At 36.5% G+C, this 19,359-nt stretch overlaps 1 protein-coding gene across 2 annotated transcripts in view; it reads left to right on the forward strand.

The window, feature by feature from the left end:
• Positions 1–9,191: 9,191 nt before the first annotated feature.
• ZNF366 (zinc finger protein 366) overlaps positions 9,192–19,359 on the forward strand; it is a 35,174-nt gene continuing 25,006 nt past the window's right edge. For both annotated transcript variants that reach the window (XM_032771670.2, XM_032771671.2), the window contains exon 1: positions 9,192–9,316. The gene's annotated coding sequence lies outside the window, so the exon portion shown is untranslated. The remainder of the gene's footprint in view (positions 9,317–19,359) is intronic.

Raw genomic sequence — 19,359 nt, forward strand, 5'->3', positions numbered from 1 at the left:
TTCGGGGGGACTTTTCACTTGAAGTTTTGCCCCCAGCTTATAGATCATTAAAAAGTCTTCTCAGTCATTTGGCCTGTTGCATTTTGAGATGCTTCATGCAGTTTAGGGCGTATATGTTTAGTTGTTCCCCAACAAGATGCTCCCTACCCTCCATAAAACATGCTGCATGGAAGAAGAGGATGGGCTCATGAGTGAAGGGGCGAGGGCAGAGAGGAGATGTACTGAATGGTAGGCTCCATTTCCAACGGTGGCTGATCCACAGGTACATCTGCAGAAAGCTAGTGCTGTTTGAGCCAGCATTAATTCCCAGTGCACCAGCTGTAACTTCCCTATGTCATGGCTAGACAGTATGAAGCAGAACTCCCTCTGCATAGTTGGCCAGCATTAATGGGCCTGGGGGCCCAGATCCCCATACATCGCAGATTCTCCACCGTCTTCTGATGACCCATCCCTTACCACTGTAGTGGAACTGTGGAGTCTTAGCTCAGGCCTCAGGATCAGAGGGAGCTGCAGAATTTTTGTATTAATTTGTTCTCTTTATGAAAAGTTGTTCTAGACATCCCTTTTGCTGAAGTATAATATATAGCAAAACTTTAATTTCCAGTAACTTCAAAGGAAGTAGGATGGGAATCCTCAAAGCCAGAAATAGTATAGCAATAAACAACCAGCCAAACAAAAACAGCACATTTTTGGTCTCTACTAGCAATGTGAGAGGTCTTTATGAAGTGCTTAGCTTCTGCTTTATTTTCTAATCTGATATGATCTGTTTTATAACTGCAGAGTATTACAAGTCTTATCCTTTGGTGGCACAGTATTTTCATTAAGCTTGAGAAGAAGAGGGGATTCACACCAGAGAGAAAGAGAGACTAAGAGGACTGTTTATTTAGGGGATTATAGCAGCAAGTTATTGAGTGTTAACACTCTAGAGGATCTTTGTTTTAGTGATTTCTTCATCCAGCTGGATTCATTTCTGCTGCTGTAAGAGGGGAAGAAAAGTAAATCTACCCTGTAAACAAACTATAGGGAAAAATGTTTGGCCTTGTATTTAGCTGTGACACTCTGATTGCTTCTCTCATACCCCAAGCACTCTGTGTAACTCAAAAGCTTGTCTCTCTCACCAACAGAAATTAGTCCAATAAAAGACATCATTACCTCACCCATCTTGTCTCTTCATATCCTGAGACTGACAAAGCTATAACACTGCATGTAACAGCTGATGCAGCAATTTCCTATCAAATGTAATCAATTCAATATGCATAGGAAACCCAGCTATATGTAAAATTTATTATTGTATTTCAGATCTGCAATCTAAAAGCTGTCTCTACCTTTACGTAATCTTATTGTCCATATACTCAGATATAAGTATTCCTTTATACACTATATTTTAATTACTGTAGCTTTTCTGGTGTCTGGTCCAGTGTTTGAGAACACCATTACAGAAGAAATAGGAATAATGATGAATCTTATGTTCAGTAAGACATAAAACTCCTCTCTGCTCCACAGTATTCCTAGATTAATAATGATAACAAAAGTGAGGTATGTTCTTGGAAGGTGAAGAAAATCAAAGACCTTGTTGGTGATTTGTCATTTTGGCAAGGCTCAGATACCACAGTCCTTTCTGACCAGCTTCTGATCTCAAATACATTGATGTACATCCAAAATAACTCAATTAACTTAAATGAATTTACACTTGCACAACTGAAATAAGTATCTAGCTCATAGTTAGAAGTACAGAGAGTATGCTGGAATTATTCTTCTCATGTATTATAAAAATCTAAATCCATCAGGATTTAATATGTTTAAAATTAAAGAGGCAGTAAGGTACTCTAGAGCAAAAACTTAATTCACTACCAGTTGCAGCTATTTACAGTATTTCCTTAAGCAAAAACTGATTCACTTACTACCCCACAAAAGTGAATCAGTTAACTTTGGAGATGTCTATAAAAACCACTTATTTTTTGTTTTTTTAACCACTTAATTGGAACCATCTGGATTTGTTCTCATCTCAATGTGCAGATGCAACTCTTGTTAATGAGGATGCTTGTCAAGAACTGAAGCTTTTCTCTCTTTTCATGTTCACTCTCTGCTAAGTGTAAGTTTCCTTGTTATATAAGCTAACAATCTTTCCAATGTGGGCAATTTCACTGGAGCAGAATAGTGACAAATAGATCTGAAATGTGACCAACATGCTTGTCTGATAGCATGTGCTGCCATAAAGGAAGGATGAGATTTGGGAGCCCATTTTGGACCCCTTAAGCTAGTACAAAACAATTTCATTATAGAAATGACAAACTTAAAAGCCTAACAGTCCAATTATCTATTGCCCTGCTGCTTGTGCAGTCATTTACACTGGTGCAAAATGAATATGAAGTGTATGTAAAAGGCTGCCATTCTGATTTGGACTGGTGTAAATGACTCAAGATGCAAAGCAATGGAGAAGCAGACTTATGGCACCATGACCAATGAAGTTTTAATAGTGGTAGATTATCTCTTAAAAATAAAGGGCCAGTGAAAATCTTCCTTGTTAGCAGTTGCCCAATCCTATAACACGCTATTGGGCTTGTAGGGCCATATCCTATGAACACTTGTGTTTAGTGCCACTCACAAACTGTGTGTGTTTTAAGAAAAAAAAGCACAAGAGCCTTTACAAACAAACTAACCCTGTAACCCTTCCCCCTTCCACCACAATTTCTTCAGAAATGCCCATGTATTTTGTCAAATTAGTAGGCAACAATAAAATAAATCAGTTTATATGAATTCCTGTTTCTGAGTGTTAATGCCCTGGAATATTCTGGAGTTGCATATAAAGAGGATGGTCACCAATAAAGTTGACTAATCTCAGATTAATACCATTTAGGACACGCTTTGTCCTGACAATAAAGGGGAAACGTACAGCTGAAGAAATCCCAATGGCAAGACTTCTAGGCTAGTCTGAGGTTTTTCCTGTAAATGAGGGGTTTTCCTGTGCTTTAAGTTGTAATCAGTTGCTCTTCTACTAAACAATACTAGTCTAAGCAAAAGTTTTCCCTTTTTAAAAAAAAAAAAACCAAATAAACCACAATCTTTTTTTTTTTTTTGGTAGAACAGAGGAAATTTAACAGTTCTGCTTTTCTTTTCACCTAAGTAATTATTTTTGGCTAGTTAGCTTTCTTGATGCTCACTCTTTATTCACTGATAACTGCTTTGAACCACAAACCATATACTCTGCCACAAGCAAGTGTTAAATTTAAATGATCTGACAACAAAAAACTTTAAAATACATTGAGCCTAGTGCTGCAGTCTTTACTCAGGAAAAAGTTTTGTTGGAGTTAATGGTACTACTGATTGAGTATGGACCGTCCTTTGTTTAAATTGTCTGCTGTGTTCAACATTCTCCCATAGGTGACAGAACCATAGCATTTATTATTGACACTGAAAGACTTAACATTGAGCACTACATGACAGTGAAATGGTAGGTGCTCTACATAGCCAAAAAGGAGAAAATGAAGGGAATCCTCCTTTCTCTAAAGCTACTTATCTAGGAATTTGAAAAAGACAAAGAAGCATGGTCTGTTCTCGTTAACACGTGTACAGTAATGCCACTGGATTTTCAAAAGTGGAACATGGTCCCAAGTATGTGACCTATGATTATAATAAACCAGAGGTTATATTGTTAATTCAATATTTAGTAACATTAAAGGTGGGATTTTGAAAAGAAATCTCCATTAGCCCATCTCTGCTCCTACTGAATGGTAAAACTTGGACTGATTTCAGTGGGAGCAGAATTAGGCCAATGCTGAGTGGTTCTGAACATCACATCCTAACGTTTTACCAACTGAGGTCCAGAAACATTTACTGCAAAATCATAAACTAGTAGGCAAGCGTGTAATAAGACTCCACATTAGTCAGATTATCTGATTGAGGGACTAAATGAATGAATTGAAGATTAAAAGAATTTACCTAAATTCTTAACTTTGAAATTTACTGTCAAATGAAACTTCTGGGAGAAAATGCAGAAATATTTTATGACTTATGGCACAAACCAGAGAAAATTATAGTAATGCTGGAAAGTGTAGAAGGTATCATTGCACAGGATAAACATGCTTAGTAATGATCATTTGCATAAATTTCTCAGGGACACCACCTTTTACAATATTACATTTCTATACTATGTGGTAGGTAGATGGGAGAACTTCATGTTATAGTACATTGTGAACATGTCAGTAAAGAAAAATGTAGAGTGGTCACCATTGAAATATCAATGTTTATGAAGAGTGACCACTCCAGATGCACATTAATTTCTGAGTCTAACTGTACAGCAAAACTGCAGTATGCATATCAGATATTTTGGTTGTAACTGTTGATTTTTAAATGGAGAGCAACTTATAAAACTTCCAGAGAGTTTGGCAAATTTCCATGTGCTATAGATCTGCAAACACTGCAGTGAATTCAGACATATTGAACAAAACCATGTTTTCTTTCATTGTGGACCTCAGTGAGGCTCATTATCCTGTGCATATGCAGTGTGTAATGAATTCATTCATGTTACACTTGAAAACACATCCATCATACCATCTTTGTAAAGTAAGCTTGTGGTGCTATTGCTGTAATAAAGGTAATTGTAGTGACTATATAAAAGGTCTAGGAAGTCTGTCTTTGAAATGACTATAGTTAATGGAATTCACAAGAAATTAATTTGATCCTGAATGAGGGCACCTTTAAATTACTACAAGGCATTTATTTCCAGGAAATGCATCTCTTTAATAGTTTTGAGTATTTATTTCCACTCACCTCACCCCAAGAGAGTAAATTAAACTGTGGGTGCCTTGAAGGTTCAACTTGAATACCCTATTACATGCTATTAGATGTTACCTTTCCTCAAATATAAAAAGGATTTACATCGCAAGGTATTATATCTGTCAATACATATATAGTAGTGAGAATACTTTGATCATACGATTATGAGAGATAGATAGGTGGAATGAAAACTTTTCAAATATTTTTCTTTATGAGAGCTGTTCAGATAAACAAACTAAAATATTTACAGAATAGCTCTGATAACTAGATCATATTATTATCCAAAATACATTATGTATGCATATAGTATGCAGACAATGCAAGAGTCGTAATTAGACTTAACTGTCTTGATATTAATATTAGCATAAGCCTCAACGTGACATTCTTCATGCACCGGAATTTTAGAAGGGAAGTCCTTTGGATTCAAGTCTAAGTCTGTGTTCGTATTCACATTCTGATAGCTCACTCCTGAACAGCCTAAAGCAAACATTTAAACCAAATAAAAGTGAGAGAGGCATATCTGACACTGACTTACAAGAAACAATTAGATTTTTTTATGGTAGTTAGGGGAAAGGTTTATTATGTATAAATCCATGTGGTCTCCCCATCTCAAAAAAGGTATATTGGAATTGGAAAAGGTTCTGAAAAGGGCAACAAAAATGATTCACATCATATGGAAGGCATTCCATATCCCTAGATTAATAGAACTGGGACTTTTCAGCTTGGAAAAGAGACTGCTAAGGGGAGATATGATAGAGGTCTGTAAAATCATGACTGGTGTGGAGAAAGTAAATAAGGAAGTGTTGTTTACTCCTTCTCATAACACAAGAACTAGGAGTCACCAAATGAAATTAATAGGCAGCAGGTTTAAAACAAACAAAAGGAAGTATTTCTTCACACAGTGCACGGTCAACCTGTGGAACTCTTTGCCATAGGATGTTGTGAAGGCCAAGACTATAACAGGGTTCAAAAAAGAACTAGATAAATTCATGGAGGATAGGTCCATCAATGACTATTAGCCAGGATGGACAAGGATGGTGTTCCTAGCCTCTGTTTGCCAGAAGCTGGGAATGGGCGATGGGATGGATCATTTGATGATTACCTGTTCCGTTCATTCCCTCTGGGGTACCTGGCATTGGCCACTGTCAGAAGACAGGATACTGGGCTAGATGGACCTTTGGCCATTCTGGGTCAGACCATTCTTATGTTCTTATTAAGAATTACTTAAATAGTGCTTTCAGCATATATGAGGCTGGGAGGAAAGTGTTCTGATGCACTTGGCACAGGCAACTAAGACATCTAATTTTATTGTCCAACAAGATAATGTGATTGTCCAAATTTGTCGCCTGTGGTCTCATGCTGTCAAATTAAGATGAAATTGTTGCTGGTGAGATTATCTAAAGGCATTGCTCTACAGTCTGCTTGTTTTGTTGTGGACTGTTGAGACAAGGTTTCATATTTTAATTTTTTGTTGTTTTCAGCATGTCTGACTCATGCTTGGTCTGATATATTAAATTGTGTGCTCACTTTAGTGTAAGTTAAAATGTACCTGCTACCACCAGACTGAGGCTTGATCAGCATTAACAATCCTCAAAAATTTATTTCAAATTCAAGCAAAATAAATCCAATACCCAATTAATCATAGTTAGTGCCCATCTGGTTCAAATCTAGATCTGATCATACAGAACAGCATTAGTCAAGTCCTCCATTCATGCTGGCTGCAGTTGAGTGCTCATTCTGTCTCTGTCCATGAATATATTTTGTCTCCGATTCCCATTCAGGTTTATAGAGAATAGGCTGACGGGCCAGGAGCTTCTACTTTGCTGCATATATGTGAATGGTTTGTTTTGATAAATTAATTGTGGAAAGATGCATTCCACTACTGCAGCACTACAGGACAATGATAGAGTATTTCCACGGCCAGTAATATATCCTAAAAGACAGCTGCACATGGTAGTGAAAAGCTTTGTTAACTACGTATGCACATTGCCATTTGTTGTGGATTTGATTGGATCATCGTGTAATTTAAGAGGCAACCACTGAAGTAGGACATTCTCTTCTTCCTCACTCAGAAACCAAAGTATAAAGTAGTCTAGTAGACTGTCAATTTACATATTAACATAATGAGTCTTATTTTTCAGTCACTGTCTGAAGACAAAGTACGGAAGCTACGCTGTAGCCTGGTGAATCTGGAATCCTTATATTCAGTGATGGCACATAGATCTGATTTTTCTTAAGCTTCATTTCTAAAAGCATCACAAACATAGGTTTTGTCCATCCCTACGGAAATGTTTTGATAGAAGGGCCAGATTCTCTTTCACTGCTGTGGGTTACAGCACATTTTAGCTTTTGTAAAGCCTCCAAAGAAGAAAAATAAATAAATAAATCCTCTTTGAAAATTAAGACTTCAGTCACAATGAAGTTTAAGTCCATCATGAATTACAATGTGACTCATATGCCTGTCTTGACCTCTGTGAGAATGCTCCTAATAGCGTATATCAGCTCTTGACTAAGTTCTGCACTATGTTCCAAATGGGAGACAACCAAATGATTATATTTGATCACGGTCTTCAGTAGCCTGGGCTGCCTAGCAATCCTGTATAGAAGGTGGATCTCCATGAAATAACTCGGTAACAGTTTGAAAAGCTGGAAATTGTCATCATATTTTGGGACTTATACAGGACTATTGGGAAATGTTTTTCAAAATAAATATGAATTTTACTCCAACTGCTAAACTGGTGCATAATATGCCTCCATCCTCTCTTAACACACTCTCCAACATTCCTCATGCTCAGTATTTGGCGGAAATGCCATTTGGCTGAATACTCTTTCCCTGAAGACAGACTAAATACTTCTGCAACGGCACATATATTTAAAAAGTTAACCCTTGCATCCTTTGTTTTTTTATTTGCCCCCTCATTACTCTTTCATCCTTTTCACATACATCAGGAAACAACTGGTTGCATCATACTTCCAAACATCACATCTAGCACCTGCCCAGTTGTGTCAAAGCCTGACTTCCATAACTAAAGGTTTAAGTGGTTCAGAATACAAATTGAAGGTCTTTACAATCAAGTCACTGGTTGACCTCCACTACTTCTCCTGGAAATAGTACTAGTGTCATTCTGCGCATGAAGAACTGTTGCATGTCGAGAGTGCACAGTCTCAGATAGTCTGTCTACCACTTCTCATTATTGTACTGAGAAGGAAATAGCGATTTATTATTAATATAGGACTATTTACCAAATTCTACTCTCACTAGCAATGGATTTACACCACTATAACTCCATTAACTTTAATAAGGTTCATTTAAATGTATGCCCTTATAGCTGAATACAACCTTGTGTTTTTCTCTGAGAAGCCATTTGAAGCAGCATTTTGTTTTCATCTTTCATGGAGAAAGACATGTAAATGTTCATCCAAGAGCCTTCCACATTTGGCTATCACATGAGTAAACTAACAGGGCACAGAGATTACTTTTGTCCTCAATGCTTGAAGACACAGTCCAAGTAAAGACCTGAAACTCTTAATGGCATCAACATTTGTACTAGATAAACTAAAAATGTTGATAAATTCACAAATCTGTGAAAGAAAGGTAATTTTCTATTGTTTGTTATTGAGATTGGAGTTTGATAAAAGTAAGCAGCTATAAAAAATGTAAAGCGGGTCGTAGTGAGTTGACTTATATGTATGGTCATTCACTGGCTGGAATGAACTTGATTCTGCTTTTTTCCCAGTTAAGAAGCATGAAAATATATCTAGATCATGATAAATAATTCTAATTTTGATATATTAAGGTGCACTCTACATCAATCCTATGCTTTTCCATTCTTGGAAAAGCCAAATTAATCTCTGGTGTAATTCTGACTTCCGATAAATATAACCCCTACACTTTATCTATGAGACTCAAAAAGTATTTCATTTCTATAACATTCTGTAGAAGTTAAATTTGTTGATTCTTTTTAAGACACCAAGAGATTTTTCCTTTTTTTTTTTTGCATGTGTATTGTTTTTATTGTGACGTAAGATTTCTCCTTGTCTGAAGTGTAGGATTATGTTATCTGTACTTTTTTGGTTAATGGAGTTCAACATGAGATATGGGCATTTTAATCCTAGACACTACTTTTAGAAGTTTATTTGTTTTGTTGTAGTTGCACACAGAGAGCTATAAGTTAGTCCTCATGAAGCCAATAATTCAGATATAATACTTGAGGAATTCCTTTTGGTTCAATTATATTTATTTTCCCAAACATTTTGTTTGAGCAAAAATGAGATGGCTATCTACTGTTTCCTTATTTTTTTGCAGGAAAGCAAAGGGTTGTTGACTTCCTCTCCCCTCCCTTCCTTCCTTCTTTCTGAAGGTACTGTACTCATCTGAAAAAAGAGAACGAAGTGATTGTTCCTGTTCTCTTTCTTAAGTCATTTGAAACATTGTCCTTGCTAGTTTTCTAAGTTTACTGCAATCTCTACACAGGGAGCAAGAGAGATTGCCAACAGGAAAGCAGGTAGAGAGCTTAGCTCATTCCAACTTCAACAATTGGTAAGTTAACCAAGACAGCATTTTACTTAAATCTGTTATTTTTATATATATATATATACACACACACACACCTTTAAATACAGGACAGACATTTATCAGCTACCAGACAAAAGATAATGACTGTATGAATTGGCATGCAGTATATATTTTTTTTAAATATCTATAGTCAGCTTTTTAGATACTGCTATTAGTAGTATCTAGTCCATGAGGTTTAACCAATATTGAGGAATGGTTTCTCAGCGAGGTTGATAATGTCTGCAGTATTCAGTGTTGTGAATTCTTTCATATGAAGCTGAGTAGTTGACTTTACCTTTCCAGCAGGAACTGTAGCTTGTTTTAGACTTCACTGACTTTATATTGAGAGTTTCAGCAAGGTTTACTGTGACCTTCCAAAGACAGAGATAGGATAAGCAGGTTCATAATTGATAGGCTAGTATAGTTTGTTCATCTCTGACCATTACTTCAGAGATATTCAAGTGTTACATTAAGCAACTGAGCTGTCATCAACCTGTGCCATAAAAGAGAAAGAATTACTAGGGTTTTTTTTTTGGTTTTTTTTTTTAAAATGGAGCCATGTAGTGTGTGTGAGAGAGAGGGAGAGCGCGCGCGCAAGTGTTTGTATCTCAGTGCCTGTGGTATACGCAAAGCAGTGACATTTGACCAGTTAATTGAGATCCAGTTTCACTTTAAAAAGACTAAATTAAAAGGTATGTCACAAATACTAAGATTAATCACCAGTGTCAGTAAAATGATAAAATGCTGGCTACTTATTTATATTCCTTATCAGCCAGTGGCTGGTCAGCTACAGTTTCCAAGTATCAGATACAACACCTTAAGCTAGCAAAGTTTGACTGCACTGTCAGCAGGGTATGATCTAAGAATGCATTTTATTTTTATAAGGCAACTCAACAGAAATAGCAACTTTTTACACAGGAAGGTGCAGTGCGGATGAGGAGTAGAAAAGGTCATATTTCTACATAAGAGAAGCCTGAACATCTCGAGCCCACATTAACTTGCAAGTGAAACCTTCTGAGCTTTAGAGTGTTCTGTGGGACATTCGAGTCCCTGGCAGCACAGCTCCAAATGCAGGGAACCCCAGAGCTGTTATAGACAACTCTGGCTGTTGGTGGATCCTCTGAAATCCATGGATTCTGAAGGTTGAGCCTCCTTCTCAGAAGTGGGGATATATCTTTCTACAATGACTGAACAAATACATTTTTCCTCTTTGTGGCTCCTTTCTATAGCTTCCTCCCACCCTCGGTAGGGAGTGATCTCTCCTAAATTAGGAAGTTTTCTGATAAAATTATATGTTTCTCCAGCACTTTATAACTGCTAATAAATAGAAGGAGCTAATCAATTTATTGTTTAATGTGGTTTTAAGTGAACTGTATCAAGTTTGTCTAGTTTGGTGCTATGAGCATTGGTTGATAATGTTTTGTAGGTGAAGTATTTAAGGTTACCACTGTAGAGAGACCAGTTCTCAAATGCACACAGGAAAATGAGGTGTACTTTTTTATTTGGATACCCAGTTTGGCACTTAGCTGGACAAAAGGTCATTTTATGTGACCAAGTACTGATTCAGACAACCAAATGTGGGCTTTGAACATCTATGTAGCTGACTACATTTGAAAACTGGGCTCCCATTCATATGCCAAATAAGATAAACAGAGAAGTCGTTTTGTTAATTTAGCTTGTAAAGTATGCAATTTGCTCAGTCTACAGCTTCTGAGGCCACGGAATTTCTCTATTACACTGCTGTTACCACAGTAAAGATTAGCTCAAGCTGCAAATTTTGATCTGGATTGCAAACATCCCAAAGTTCTGGGAAGGTTGGATCCAGCATTTAGGTTCAATCTACAATTAAGACAGGAGCCAATTGCAAAATGTAGCTCCAGACTTCAGTTTTGACAATCTCTACAAATTCATGTATGCTTGAAATCTGGGCCCATGTTTACACATATCCTTTCTTTGAGAGCTCTGAAAAGAGGGGATTCTATGATCCTGAGGCAAAAGAGTGTGTATACTTGCTATTATAGTAGCTAATCAAAAAATAAAGTGCCGGTTCTAAACTCAGTTCCCTATTAATGTTTAAATAAAATAGCAATGCAGAATGATAGTTTATAATTTATTGTAAATATAGACCCTGAGCTTTGTACTTCATTCTCGGATTACACCTTTCAGTTACTTTATTTTTTGGTCGTTTGCAAGGTCTTTTACATTGTGCATTTTTTGTTAAAAATCAATACAACATGATTTTATATAATACAGTTGTAACAAACTAACTTTTCTTTGAGAGTTTAGGAAATCAAGTTTTGTCCTTGTCTTGTATGGCTGTGAAAAAAAATTATAGGCAGAGTAACAGGTTATGAATGCCAGCCTCCTTAAATTTATAGTATTTGTTACTTTATAGCATAAGCTTAATGTTTGTGAAATATATTTTAGTGATTAATTACTATATTATTTGAAACATTTTGTTTTCATGAAGGCAATAAAACAGGTATTTACCAGAGAGACTTTTTAAATCTTACTTAAAAGCTTATTGGTGCTTGTGTTAAAAAAAAAAAAAGACAGTTACAGAGTAGTTTTGAATTGAGCTGTTTGGCTCCCCAATTCCTATTCCACAAGCTATTTTGAATATATTTTTTAAAGTGTTCCAAAATTAGAAAGAAAGTTTGCAATTTCCCATGAAATGAAAATATTTAATTTCAATAAGGTGAAACTTTTTTTTTTAAAATGTCAACCTTTCATTTCAAGTTTAACCAACTTGACTTTTATATAACAAGTCAAGATTTCAACTTTTTTATATTACATTGTTATCTTATAAGTTATAAGAGACCATAACAAAAGTTGAAGCAAAGTTGAAATGAAATATTTCAACCTTATCTAAATGAATCATTGAGAAATTTTCAATGGAAGTTTCAACAAAAAGTGTTTAACAGAACATTTTTTGATCAGCAGTAATTTTGAACTATTATGTACTAACTAGCTAATATATGAGTTAGTATAAGGGTAAGGGCCCAGTCCTGCGGCCTTACTTCTACAAGTAGACCCATGGAAGTCACAGGAGAAAGGTTCTGATCCAAAGCCCATTGAAGTCAATGAGATTCTTTCGATAGACGATCTTCTGCTTGTAAAAATTTGTGCAAGTGGAGCCATGGTCATATACACCAGCTGAGATTTGGCTCTTGGGTTCTAAATGTTTTTTCTCTCACATTTTGGCTTATTGGGAGAACAACTCTTATAGCTGTTGTGTTGTTTGTATTTTTTGGCAATGGGAGAATTTTTACCTTGAATTATCAGGTATTTTACATACAAACCTTGAAAAATCTTGGCCTAAGTGTTCTTAAGGCAATTTGGGCATAATGTGGATACAGATAAGTTTAAGCTGTACCCACAATACTGCATATTTTGAGGCACTGCAGAATGTATATCCAGAAGATAGACGTGTTGGCACACCTATTAATTGTTTAGAATTAGAATGGAAGAAAAAACTTCTTGGCAACCTCAAACCAGTAACGCAAGATAAACCCAAAGTAGAGTGGAGACCACCACATTCCTGGAAGTAGTCCTAGACAGACCCTAAGTAGGTTGGAGAATTGATTATCCCAGGCAGATCATACTGAAATTATTACTGGGGCTCCAATACAGCAAAGGAAACTTCATGAATAGACCATTTAACCCATGCAGATCCCTTTGCAGGTTGATCCCTTAAATACAATAGCAATAGTCCTATATAAAAGATGATAATGTAGACAAAGATGAATTTATTCTTTATCGGACAGACGTTTAACAATTCTGCGTTCTGAACATTTGCATTAAGGACCTTTTTGAAAAGTGTTGTTAAATCAAATGAACCATGTATTTTTAAAACCTAGTAGCTTCTCCACTCCCACTTCCCATCCAAGAGGACAAACTGAGCATGGAGAAGTGAGATCAGAGAAGAAAAGTGTCTCAGAGAAAGGATTTTAGAAGGAAAAAATAAATGTAAGCCTTTAAAAATAAGGCAAAAGGCAGAAAAGTTTGCTTGAGAGGAAACAGACACTGGAAAAGCCTGATGTCACCCTCATTTTCATGTTGAGAAGATGACAGTTATGAAACTCAGCCTGCAGCTGTCTGCTGCTGGAAAAGGTACAATATCAATTTAAAAAAATAGATAACATTCAGCATGAGGGTTAAGAATGTTCATCCAGTCAAAAGCTCTGACTAGATGTTCACCTAATAGTTATGCAATATGTTTTGCAAGTTACATATGAATAAGATGTCTGACTTGCCTTTGTATCCATTTAGCAGGAATCACTCCTTCTTGCCTTGTATATAAAATACTAATGATTCTAGGAAAGAATCCTATATTTTTGAAAGAAAATAATGCTTTCATTTGATGCCCAGGGAACTTATACCTATGCAGTAACAGAAATGGAACTACACAGGTGTTAGTGTGATTTTTGTACAGGATGGATAGCTCAGTGGTTTGAGGATTAGCTTACTAAACTCAATGCTGTGAGTTCAGTCATTGAGGGGGCCAGTTAGATCTGGGGCAAAAATCTGTCAGGGACAGTACTTAGTCCTGCTGTGAAGGCAGGAGATTGGACTCTAATGACCTTTCAAGGTCCCTACTAGTTCTATTTATTATATGGAGATATACCTAACTCATAAATACAGTCACAACAAAGCAATTTTGCCTCTAAATTGAGAACTATAAAGATCCTGCAAGAGGGTTACATTAAATAAGTTGTATACTAAAAGAAATTGGGATACTTCTACTAAAGGTTTTTAAACTGCAGTGATATTCCCTATCTGGTGATTTAATTTCCCCTCTTCCACCATTTGCTCCTGGTTTCTTGCTGCATGGTTTAGAAGCTTATATTATACTTGAATCAGGCAGCAGTTAGTTATTATTCTGTTTCCCCAACTACCCTGAAAAACAAAAGATGCAAATACCTTTTGCTTTCACCTTTCAGAAAAGACTAGATGAAAGCCAGCAAATAGTTTGATCCCAACTGTGAAAATTCCACTGTATAAAAGATTTAGGAAAACTGTTTTTCATTAATTGGATAACAAATTTGTTTCTTTCTGGCAATTTTTGTAAATAACTAAAATTAAAACTGCCCTAGTTTTCAATGGCCTATGCTTATTGTGAATGTAGGGCACTGCTTCACATAAGCAGGATTTTGGAAGCTGTAAAAGGAATGAAATGTTTAAATGTTCATTGGACCTGAAAGTTCACAATGCTGAATTTACAAAAGCAGTCAGAGGATTTCAGTTAGTATGTAAGTTGATACTTTTCAGTGAAAAAAACTACCCTCCACTTTTCTATATTGGATTAGAAAGAAGTGCCATTGATTTGAAATCAGAAGCAAAGTGATAGTGAGATCATACATGGGTTATTTTGTGAGGCTGTACTAAAGAAGTACACTAACATTAGCAATGAGGTATCCATTGTCTGATCTTTCGCTTTGGAGAAATTGCTCCTTATTCATTGATCAAGGATGGAAACTGTATAATTTATCTGGGTTAGATTGTAATTTTACAGTCTTCTCTGAATAATGGGGTAGCACATAGCTGCACTATGCCAGGCGCAGAAAAGAGAATGATTTATGAGCCATCAAATGTCCCATTTCCTTTCCTGCTTTCTCCTTACTCTATGACGGGAGTAAATTACTTCATCCCTTTTCACAGAGCAATTTACGCCTCCCTACCCAGATACCTGAATGATTACTTTAGCTGGCAACCAAGGAGGGGTAAGGGAAGCTATGACTACTCCTATGCCTCTTCTCGCTACCCACTTGCTTGTGGGGGAGGGAGGGGAATATTGGCTAAGCAGTCTCTGCTTTTCACCCCATGACCAAAGTTGTAATTTGATGGAGTTTGTGGGCCCTAGTCGGTCATAAAATATGTTCTTGATATCTCACACTGGACCTGCTCATGCTCCTATTGAAGTAAATGGTAAAAAAAAACAAAAAAAAAACAAAACCACTGACTTCCCTTCTGGCCTTAAAGTCTATGGAACCAGGACTGGGCCCATCTGAATGAGTAAATTTGCCCTTACATAAATACTGCAAATTTAGCTATTTCACAATATTTTCTCCACACAAAGTTGTAATAGGAACATTTAAATAGTATAAATCTAGCACATTAAAAATGCACATATTTACTGCAACACCCATTCCTTTGGTATCTTGGCACCAGATAAAATCATGAGGAAGCATAAAATTTTAAAAGGATGTACTCCTCATGGCAGGTCTCCCAGAAGGTAGGTGTACCTCTTTCTACATGTGGAGATGTTTCATAAATGGATTTATTGATGCACTCTGTAGCTTTAATGAAAATATGTACTATTGAAAAATAATTTAGATTTATGGATCTCTTTTTGGAAGGCAACATTTCCCCTCTTTCTAATTAAATAAATAACTTGTTAGAACAACTTTGTGTAGGCCACCCACCCCATATTGCAATTCACTAATGCGGATTTCTGCTGTGTCTACTGAAGCCAATGCAGAATAGAGTTCTCCTGTGGAAATTGAAGCAAACCACAGGGAAGTCACTAGTAGAAGATGAATTATCTAATTGCTCCTACGTTTAAGAGATGCTCATCACAGTAAATATTTATGGAAGTGAAGGAAAAAGAACTCTGGCCACACGTGTTGTCCCTTCAAAACAGACTCAGAATACCATGCAAATTATCACCAAGTATCTCTGATTAACGCTGAACCCAAAACATTAAGTTGTTCCAGTTATGAGAAGCAGTACAGATCTGAAGGCAGAATTTTACCTGCAATCACACAGATAGCAGCACCACCTACCTATTGTCACTGGGAACAGGTTTCAAAACTTCTGAATCCCAGTATACAGGATGCCATTCTCCTATCCTAGGAGATAAGAAACACCTCTCAACTTAAATAAATCACAAATCAAGAAATTTAATTCAATGGGAGTTATTCTCTACCCACAGGATAGAATCCTGGATCATGACTTGTATCTGATGACCTTAATGAACAAGTTCACTAGTCATCCACTACGGGTAACAACGATACACATGAGCAACAGTAACATACTAGTTTGGGCATGTTGCACCACTGCACAAAGTCAGTCAAAATAATCCATGAGAGTTCTGTCTATCCTGGGTTTTATACAGATGTCCATCACTGTAGAGGATGTGCACCTTCCACATAAATGCAGTCGCAACAGTGAAGTCCCCAGTGGACTTCATGGAATTTCTGGCACTTTTCCATTCCAGGAACAAAAAAAAAACAAACAAAAACTCTGCATGGGGAAAGGTTTTTGGTTTTAACTTTATTAAGTTATTTTTGTTGTTGTTTGCTTTGTCTTTTTCAAGGTTTGTTTGTTTTAGCAGTCAGTTGTTTGATTGGATTTTTTTGGTTGGATGGAGGTTCGAGTATAAGGGTGTGTCACTTTGACCATTGTTCTTGTGATGGGAAGCACTTTTTAAATGAGGCCTTTGGGATGACTGATTAAAAGTGATTAATAGAAGGTTTAAATAATTATTAGAGCTGCTTGAAAATTGAAACTGATTAAAAACTGGATGCAATTTGTGAATATTTTTTCAAAAACCACATCCCCTTTGACAACTTCTAGTCATTATTATACTACAATGTTTGTGATGCTAAGCTAAGAGAAAGTCACCATTACCATTCTGGGCTTCATTTTTTTCCCCCAGAGTTTTGTAACAACGCCATTTAAAATTGGATTGGATTGAAACTTGTCAGCAATAGTGCATTTCTGCCCTATGATTGGATTAAAATGATGAAGCTGAATTTTAGTTCTGAAATGATAATGAAATAAAAAAACCACCACCAACAACCACGTTCCCCAAACCAACTATGGTGCCAATTTCAGATGCTTTTTGACCTGTTGCAACTAACTATTGCTTATTTTTAAAACCTTAATTTTTGCAATCACTAAAGTTAATAAAATTAAATGTTGTATGTGGGATGTACATTGGTGGATCAGAAGGAGGAAATAGCCTGTTACTCAACCAGTTACAGGATTCAACTTTGGGATCACAGGGGAAGGGAAACCACCAGTGAGGAAGTTATATTAAATTACTTTCTTGTGAGCGCTTGACCTGGTCAGTCAGAAACATTGTTCTGAGGTGGAGCTAAAGCACCGAGGATGTTGCCCTTCACCTTCACAGATGAGGGAAGAATCTGGTAGTGTAAGTTCTTCTGATAAAACTGCTTCAAATAAGAATTTTTTCTGTACATTTGTAGCCTGTATTTCTTACACCTACTTAAAGAAGAAAGAAACAATAGGATGGGAGCAAGGCCACTTTGGGATGAATCCAATATGGCTGCATACTCATCACATCTCTTGCAGCCACATTTTTGTTTACTTGCATTGAGAATTAGGCAGCACACTCTGCTGATAAATAGAAAACTCCAAGTTCAAATTTCAGGGCCAGAGTCTGCCCTCAGATATGCATGTCTCTGGAAGCACATGGACCAGAAGTTAGGAGGAGAATACAGCTCTTAACTTTCTATTTTAGTTTTCTTATATTCTATGAAGGAATTATGATTTTTAAACATGGTTTCAGTGTGGTCTTATCATGATATATGCTTGGCTTAGGGAAGTATTTCCCCTTAAAAATGGGAGAAAAGAAAGTTTAGTTAAGCTCTGGGGTAAGGCTTGCATACAATGCACCCAATTCTGGAGGGCTCTCTCTGAACTGAGAGAACAGCTAAACTACTGTACTATTGGACTGAGATCACCACTACACATTTGTTTAAAGGGTAATTGACTAAGTCACTGTTGGCCCAGGCTGAACATAGAAGTTAAAAGTAATTAGTGTTCTCAACAAAGCAGTTTCTCCAGCAAAAAGCATTTTCAAAATTAAGCAGCTTTTTCTTTTTAGAACCCTGATCAGACTCCCCACTATTTAATACCCCTTTCCTCTGCTGATGATTTCAAGATGACAACACATTGAACACTATTCTGTTAATGTCTGTGTGGACAAGTGGGATTCCAAGGTGATTCAGGAAAAAACTAATCATTGGTTCAATGTTTACACTCAATTGTACACATACCAATAGTCATATTTTTTAACAGCACCTTGGAGTACTGTAGCTCTCACCAAAATGTAGGCAACTAACAAGTGCTCACCTGAGAGGAATCCACAAAATACTGACAGACTCTCTCCATATCATTTTATTTTAAAGTGAAAGTGACATTTTCTCAATAATCATGCTTTTCAAATGAGTTAGTTTCAATAAATCATTTTAAGGATCAATTTAAGGCAGCCTTTAGTGAACCTGTTCAAGTATATTTATTGTATCTCTACTTTTCAAAATAGTTGACCATAATTGTTTTGGGGAGTTTTTAATTGCTGAGGGGCAGTATCGTCTTGCAGTTACAGTACCAGACTGGGTCTCAGGATATCTGGGTTCTGTCATTGTTCTGCCACCATGCAAAATGTTATTTTTAAAAGGTAAAGGGTTTGATTTCTATACACTAAATGTAAGACAATGGTAACTTCACTGACTTCAGTGGGAACTGAAGGCAGTTAACCGCTCACAATCAGATCTGAAGTGAGTCATGTATCCAATTGAAATAGACAGGGAAATGTAGGTAACTACCTAGATAAAAATTTGGCCAACACACTGTATTTAAGAACCTCTTATACAAAGTCAATGGGCTATTTAGCAATTGCAATATATTAAATAAAAAAATTTTAGACCTTCCAGAAGAGATTGAAGCAAACTTCAGCAACATGTTCATAACTGAAAGTGTACGCAACTAAATCCACCTAAGCTTCATAATGAAGACAGACGCATAATTTGTAAACTATTTTTAAGGAACTGGATATGAGACAGACGTGAGCAGTAGATAGGTTATATCTCCTGCTTGTCAGTATCTGGAGTTGAGTCCTCCTGTTTCAGTTCACACAAGTTCCACAGAATCTTAGTAGTAGATTGGTTCCCATCGTTTCAGCACCTCTGAATTTCACTTTGAGTTGCGTGAACCCAAAAATTCAAAGCAAAACTTTAAAAAAGGTGAAATCCTGGCAATGTTGAAGTAAATGGCAAAAA

This window comes from Chelonoidis abingdonii, chromosome 6 (assembly GCF_003597395.2).
Source record: "Chelonoidis abingdonii isolate Lonesome George chromosome 6, CheloAbing_2.0, whole genome shotgun sequence".
In the NCBI taxonomy this organism is placed as follows: Eukaryota; Metazoa; Chordata; order Testudines; family Testudinidae; genus Chelonoidis; species Chelonoidis abingdonii.